Source organism: Cuculus canorus, chromosome 1, assembly GCF_017976375.1.
Source record: "Cuculus canorus isolate bCucCan1 chromosome 1, bCucCan1.pri, whole genome shotgun sequence".
NCBI classification, from domain to species: Eukaryota; Metazoa; Chordata; class Aves; order Cuculiformes; family Cuculidae; genus Cuculus; species Cuculus canorus.
In genome coordinates, this window is record NC_071401.1 from 72960904 (window position 1) to 72969658 (window position 8755).

Sequence of the window (8755 nt, forward strand, 5' to 3'; positions counted from 1 at the left end):
CACGGGGGAGGTGTCCCTGCCCCAGCGTCCCTTCCGACCCGAACCGTTCCTCATCAATGATGTAGAGGAAGAGATCGAGTGCATCCTCAGCAAGTTTCCTACGACACCAAGCTGAGTGGTGCGGTTGGCACACCAGAAGGACAGGATGTCATCCAGAGGGACCTGGACAGGCTGGAGAAGTGGGACTGTGAGAACCTCATGAGGTTTAACAAGGCCAGGCGTTAAGGTCCTACGCCTGGGTCGGGGCAATCCCCGATTTCAGTACATGATGGGGGATGATGTGGTTGAAAGCAGCCCTGCAGAGAAGGACTTAGGGGTGCTGATTGATGAGAAGTTTGACATGAGCCAGCAATGTGCGCTCGCAGCCCAGAAGGCCAACCGTGACCTGGGCTGCATCAAAAGAAGCGTGGCCAGCAGGGCAAGGGAGGGGATTCTGCCCCTCTATTTCTCTCTTGTGAGACATCACCTGGAATACTGTGTCCAGTTCTGGAATCCTCAACGTAAGAAGGATATGGAACTGTTAGAACAGGTCCAGAGGAGGGCTACAAGGATGATCAGAGGGCTGGAGCACCTCTGCTAAGAAGACAGGCTGCGAGAGTTGGACTTGTTCAGCCTGGAGAAGAGAAGGCTCCAAGGAGATCTTATGGTGACCTTCCAATACCTGAAGGGGACCTGCAGGAAAGCTGGAGACAGACTTTTTACAAGGGCGTTTAGTGACAGGACGAGGGGGAATGGCTGTAAATTGGAGGGGGGAAAAGATTTAGGTTTAGAGGAAATTCTTCATGCTGAGGGTAGTGAGGCACTGGCACAGGTTGCCCAGGGAAGCTGTAGATGGCCCATCCCTGGAAGTGTTCAAGGCCAGGTTGGATGGAGCATTGAGCAGCCTGGTGTAGTCCTTGCCCATGGTAGGGGGATTGGAACTGGGTGATCTTTAAGGTCCCTTTCAACCCAAACCATTCTATGTTTCTATGATTTCCCCACCCCTGCATCCCGCCTGAGCAGCAACACAGCTCTCCCATACTGCCTGCCCCACACTGGAGTACCTGCCGCCATGCTCCCTTGGTGCTGCGGCTGCGGAGCGACTGGGGAAGGTGCTGTCTGCTCACCACGGAAAGTAAACAAAATTTGATGGGTGTCCCTTGCAAAGCAGCTTCGTGGCCTGTGTGGTTTCACACTGATGGTCATAGGGAGAGTCAGTCATTCCCCACGTGTGGGAACATGTGGGAGTCAGTCGAGGGTTTCAGGATTAGTGAATGTCTCTCACCCACACGTTTCTAAGGGTTTCTCATGTGTTATTTTGCTCCCTGTTTTCAAGTAGGTGTGGATATTGCAACAGCCACACCTCCTCCATGTTCCCTTCTGGAGCCTGCAAAATCTTTAGGTGACTGAGGATGTCAGCGGGTACACTGGGCCGTGCCAAGCTGAACTGAGGAGGCACCTAATGTAGCAGCAGTCAAGTACAAATATAGCTCCTTCCATGGCATCCAAGAAACTGTTGACGATTATGCTGAAAGACAGGGAAAATTGGTGTGTGAGCCAAATCACTGACAAGTCTTCTTGTCAAAATTGGGAAGAAAATCCTATTTTTTTCCATGCCTTCTTTCATCCCAGTTTTACACTGTTCACAGCTCCTATCCTATGCTTCAACAAGCAGGGTATCTATAAGGCTGGTGTGTAAATCAAGTCACACAGGTGGCACTTTGCATCTCCTTTTTATTGCAAGTGACAGCATGAGACTATAAGGCCTACAAGTTTCTTTGTGGAGTAGGTTCAATAATAATTAGAAATAGTTATGTATATGTATACCAAAAAAATGAGTATAAATACATAAGTTATATATGACAATTAGAAATTTATGTACTTCTTTCCTATATTTAGGAATTTCTCAGTCTCATTTGTAGTCATGATAATCAGAGTATGTAACATGTATTTTTATCTTTTAGGTTGTTGACACGAAGGGTTGTGACTAATTTGGAAAAACGCTAAGTCATCTCTGCTTCCTGTCAGCCTGTGAACAGAATCAACAGATGAGGATGACATCACTTTTGCTACAAAATTTCAAATTTTATTTTTGTACACTTTGGAATGCTAGTTTTGCACTTCTATTTTGCTTTATTACTTTACTCAATTTCCTCTGTATTACATTTCTTACATAGTATACAAAAATTATTGTGATTTATGCCCTCAATGGAATACTTAAAAAGAGTTCTGAAACTGCAAATTGTAAATGTTCTGGCATGCTGTAAATTTAATTCCTGTTTATTTAAAATATAAGCAAGCCAACAAACCTCTCCTAACCATAACTGAATTTTTTTTTTAAGAAAACACTTTGAAAACTAAAGATTCACACATTGAAGAAATCTCGGTATATATAAAATGTAACTGTTTTCCAGCCAAAGAATTGAAAATTGAGAAGATTTTTAGGAAGAAGTATAAGAGAATCATGATCATTTTCACGAGACAGTACCTTAACTTCAGTCTATCCATGATCTTCCTGAAGCCTTTCTTTTTCTTTTTCATAAAAAGTAAGAACTCATTCACTGTTAACGATGTTAAAAAAGATTTAAAACACTTTACAGAAGGTACTGATTACTTTCAACTGATATTTTTATTTATGCTACAAACTTTACTTAGTGATCAAATTACTTGCATTCATGATCTTAAAACTGTCTTTAAAGAGACTCTTACTGCTATTCTTCAGCAGATGATGGCCTATATGACAGCATACATTCAAAAAGGCAGTGATTCAGCAAAGTTTGTAAGCACAGGATTAGCTCCAGTCAATTCAGTGTCTCTTTTCTTATGATTAAAGTTAGCTTCTTACCTTGCTAGACTGGCATCCAAAGCATTCGCTCGCTCTAATTGTAGCAATATAATTGCAGTGTTTATATTTAGAATGTCAACATATTATTAGTGTGCTTTACCACCTCTGTATAACCTACTTAGAATTTATCTTGCAGATACTGATTATTATTCACAGTATTCCAGGGAAAGAAAATGACATTCTTTCTAAATATGACAAGACTGAGAATCAAAACTCATAACTTTATAAACCGCATGTGGAAGTAGAGCTGGCCACTGGGTTGCAATAGTGGATACAAAACAGTTTCTTGCCCAGTTTGGCCACACTTCATAGGAAGGCCTGCAGTCCTGTTCTCCTGTTGTCTTTCATTTTTGCCACTGTTTTAACAATATCTCAACATTTGGTCGCAGGTACTTTTCGAACGATCTTAGCCTTTGCCTTCATAGTTCATAGTTATCTTTTTCACTTTCTCTATACATGCAGTAAATGCCCACAGCCAGATTCCCGTAGCTTAAAGCAGCATTTAATGCCTTTACATTTCCATTCTTTTTTTCTTGCAGGTACTTACAGCAAGGGTTTTCATTTTAGCTTAAAAGTACCAGATGTTACAGGTGATTTTTCCCAAAGATGGTGCATGCCTTACAAAAAGAATCATTGTTTGTTTCTTTTAATATAGAGTACAGTAGCTTCAATATTTTTTTTAGTATTCATTATTTTAGATGAGAGTTTTTTCCTTCCATTCCAAATGCAAGAAGTGTTCAGTGTACTTATAATCCTTTACAAGTACAGAATTTTGAGGGTCTAAAAGGGTCCCAAGTGTCAGATTGATAACTCCATACTGCCTTTCAAGATGTATGTACATTTGCAAAACTTTAGTTTGCCACATGTACAGCCACACTGGTAGGTCAGTGATTTTTTGGGTGCTAATTGGTGATATACCTGCCATTCCTTCCTTTTTGTTTGTTTGTGGGGTTTTATTGCACAGAATCACAGAGTGACCTGAGTTGGAAGGGACCCAGCACAATCATCAAGTCCAACTCCTCTCCCTGAATAGGACAACCCCAAAATTTATACCATGTGTCTAAGTGCACTGTCCAAATGCTTGTTGAATATTGTTAGGCTTGGTGCCATGACTACTTCCCTGGGGAGCCTGTTCCAGTGTTCCACCACCCTCTGAGTGAAGAACCATTTCCTATTATCCAACCTAAACCTCCCCAGCACATCTTCCTGCCATTCTCTAGGGTCCTATTATTGGTCACCAGAAAGATCAGCGCCCGTTCCTCCTCCTTTGCTTGTGAGGATGCAGTATACAGCTGTGAGGTCCCCTCTCAGTCTCGGAAACCTTTGGCTAGCAATTTTAAACTAATGGAAAGGATTACAAACTTTTAACTTGACTGTGAATTGACATGAGAGATCATTTCTCTGTCATTTCAAGAGGACATTGTGATACACATATCATACAAATGGAATATGATTTAAGCACCTGACTTGGTCTCTTGGTTCTCTGAGAAAGGAATAGGTAATTTAAATGTCTCCATGACAGCAGACAAAAGTCTTACCTGTGGTCTGAGCAGTTTTGCATTTGTCTACCTGAAAGCATGCTTTTTGATTCCCTGCAAATATGTAATTTTCCTTACATATCTTTTTAAAGCCTATCTTTACCATCACTGTCATAGTAAAACTACTGCCACAAGCTTCCTAGAGAACTTGTTCAAATCTGTAGGGAGGAAATGAAGAAATCCTTCAAGAGTGTTTTTCACTAATAAATAGCTCTGTATCTTCTTTTGTCATGTTACATACAGTGCTTAAAAATGTGGGACTACACTGAGAAGGAGGAATAACTAGTAAAGATAATTAGTTATGGTATGTGTTTTTCATTTGTTTTGTTTTGCTGAAGAAGCTCATGATCAAGTTACTTTGTGAAGTAAACAAGTACCCTTTCATGCCAGAAATCCCTGCTTGTGACAAAGGAAGAGGGAAATTTTACACCTGTTTGAAGTAGTTCCTTCATATTATGGAAATGAGACCATTTGTATGATGAACAATCACATATGTGAATGTATCAAGACATTCATAAAGCAACTATCACACGTGTATTTTAATATGATTATGTTTAATGTTATTTTAAAAGAATTTAAATGATTATTAATCTAGTGGCTGCTTCCAAATGAGAGCTTAAGCACTAAGGCTATAACATAGATACCTACATCCAAAACTGTGATTCTGTCGAGTCTTGCTGAGTTGATGCCTCTCTGTGGAAGTCTGTTGACTTAGCCGGTACATGGAAATAGAGTTAATAGAGTGTCTAGACTTCTTCCCAGTCTGAGCAAGTTTGTGCCTAACTTCTGCCAAAACTAGATTGAGATCTGGAAATAAGATGTTGCTTTGCCTACGTTTGCTGAGGAACTTGTTCTGTTAAGCATTCTGAAAGCCTATCTCACATATATGCAAAACCGCTCCCCTCACAAAATTAAGTTGTGGCCACATTTTCAGGAAAAAAACGCTGTAGGAATGCTATATTATCTAAGAGGAAACATTGAAATACCAGCGTGCTGGATAAGCTCTTCAAAAACAGATGGTGATATTGTCTTCAAATGGAAGACAGAATAGGGAGCAATGCAGTAGGACATCTTTTTGTTCATTCTTTTCCCCAAAGAACTAGTTATGTATATTTATACTAGCACATGTCATTTTTAATACTCAGAATAGCATACAGGTTATAGCAGTCACTCAGCAAGTGGAGTATCCAGCATTTTTTATTTTAATTGTATGAAAGGAGTTCTCATTCCAGTCTTCCTTTAAATTACCAAAGGCAACCACAGGACATATTCTCCCATATTGTGCATTCCTACTTCAGGAAAAAAAACACTCCTTTTCTACTGTGCCGATGAGATGAGGTGTTTTGTTCACCACTTTGTGAAATACATCAAAAGCCATAGAAATTAAATAAGGTGCAAGCCACATTTATACAATTTATGATATGTAACTATGGTGTGTTTTTACAAATTTTATCAAGGTTCTGCGAAGATCACTGTAATATAATAAATTCCACAAATGATTAAATTGGTAAGATATATATATATATATATATTTGTAGCAAGACATGCATTATGTGACCTTTATAACATTCAGGGTAGTCAAATAGAATAACAAAACCCTTCTGTTGCTATCCTCCTCAGGGAACTAAGCTATCTCATAAAGGAGTCCTCAGTTAGATAAATACAGAATTTCTGTGCCAAAGTATTTTCCCCCCTATATTTAGAACAGTTAAAGGACTTTCAAAGTGTAATTGCATGTAATGTACTTTCTAAGGCACACACATCTAATGCATGAATAGAATAAATATTTTATTCAACATTTTTTGAATTCTATTTGTTTTCATGTTGCTGTCTTCATATCAAAGACTAAAGACTTGCATGAGCAAAAAGAAATGGCTAAATCTTTTCTTAAATGAAAAGCATCAAAGTGAGAAGGATGCCAGACTTGAGAGTCCATCGTATCTTCAGGTTTTCCCCATGTCACAATTTATGCAGGCTTCAGGCTTAGAAAGGTGTGGTTCATTTTAGCTGATCCAAGTGCAGGCTGTGACAATTCTGTTGTCCTCCTCCCTCTCTCCCATCAGCAGTCCCACCCACGCCCTTGCTCTTGCATTTGACATTTATGTAGCTCCAGTTCAGGAATTAGTTCAGGGATTTATTTATAAAATAAAGGTATTAGGGCTTTTATCCAGATCGGTTCCCCAAATCTTTGCCACATACAAGGCTTTAGGGCATTCAGTGCCCCAATCACTCAGCTGTAGGGAATTCTGAGGCAGGTTGTGCTCCCATCAAGCTGTTTCAGCATTATTCTCCGCTTCCTTCTGCTTGTGCCTTTGTTGTTCATCCCATAGACCCTCAAAAGGAAAATATTAGCACTTTGATTACTCCATGGATGTACATGGCTGCAGCTGAGGTTAGTGTTTCGCATTATTAGTTTTTAAAGAGTTCATTCAGTGTTCTGGATGAAATAATCACTTCACAGTGGCACTGAGGCTGGCCATAAAACCAGAGGAAATAGATGGGCACCTTATGTGGATTATCAGGGTTTCTTGCATTCTGGAGGTATCTGCCTAGCTGTATGAGGAAGTATGTAGTTAGAGTTAACCCAAGTTAGCTCCAGGCAAGAGGCTGACATTCTTTCTCTTACATCAGTAGCGCTTAAAATTAGCTAAGCAAAGTCTGACCCTTATTCCAAACCTAGGCAACTCTACAATATTTTGCAGTTTATCTCTTAAACAAAGATGGCACCACAGTCCCTAAGTTTTACAGATATGATGCAAAGATGTTTTATGAATATCTATATTCATGGCTAAATGTGCATCTTGTTACTAATTTTTGAAAGCAAAATGCTTGTATGCATGATAGCTACATCTTTAAAAATGGAATCAAATTGTGAAAAGGCATTGTCACTTGACTCTAGCAAAATTAACTATACCTTTATTATCCATAACTGATAACTTCTGCTGTGAACTAATACATTCTTTTCTTAATCTGTTCTTTGGTGTTCTATAATTTGTTAATTTAATTTAATTAAAATACTATAATTCCATAAATGTAATATGCAGTGGCACATTTACCACTTTAACTCTCAAAGCTGGCCTAATTTATACTTTTATGTTTCACTATCAGTTGATGTCCTTATAGAAATGTGAGCTAAATGAGGTAGAAAGGCCTTCGAAATATTTCTGTTGATATTCTTATAATCTGATCACTACTAAAGGTAAATAAATAGATTTTAGATTTCTTAGAATGCGTTTTTGTACTCTTCTATGTTAAATAAAATTTATGGACCATTTGTGAACTCTTTCTGCTAATTAAATATGTATTTTGCTGAACAAATATAAAATGATATAACCGTGATTCATTCTGTTTACAATTCAGTTCAGTACGTGAGAGTCATTGCAGACTCATTAAGCAAACTATTTAAGTACCTACTTAATTTCTATTAGTTTTAAGCAAGTGCCTAGATTCTACTAAAGCCAATGGAATTAGTCATAAGGTGCAACGTTTCAATGACTGCAACTGAGTTTATGTGCATTCTTTCAGCTGTGCATGCACTTATGTGCTTTTACGAATGGAAGCATCAAGCAAAAAGCATAAAACTGTTCAAGCAACAAAACTGAGAACTAATCTGTTTTCAAATATAAAGTCAAAATGCCATTTACTTGGGCAACTTGCCCATTTAAGTCTGAAATTCAGGACACCCCCCCCCCCCCCATTATGACTATTTGGAAAAGTCAGGTTTATGTATGATCTTATAAATCTCTGCAAACCCTAGGTTGTGTCCACGCATATATATTGCATAGCTGGTCACATTCACCCCTGAAGATGGACAATTTACCACCAAGGGTTTTACCTGTGAATTCATTTAGTGTCCTCACATTTTTTGCTGATTTACGGTGAGGGCTTTTTTTTCCTTGTATATTACTTTTATGTAGTATAAAATCTGCAAAATAGTCAATGTAACAAATATAGAGTGCAGTAAATATTGGGCAATGCAGAATATGACTTAAATGAGTTCAGCAACACCTAAGCAGACCAATAGTTCATTGCAAAATACCTAATTACGTAACTCCCTATACTTAGCAGATGATCGCTGGCCTTTACGCTGATCCATTTTCCAGTCTTTGTGTTTGTTGGAGAGTAGTGGGTCATTTCTCCGGATGACTGGAGTGGACCCCTTGTTCACAGTTCTGTTAACTATGAGAACTTTTAGAAAGCTGAGGTTTGGTGCACAGCCATTGTGTTATCCAGATTTTAGACTGATGTAGTTTTATAAATATTTTAAAGATGAAGTTAGTATTATTTAATTAAATGTAAAATCCAACAGCTTGAATTGAAGCTAACAGTTTCAGGAGAAAGGTAACTGCATTCAACTGACAGATGCACTGTCAATGCAATTTCCTGCAACTCT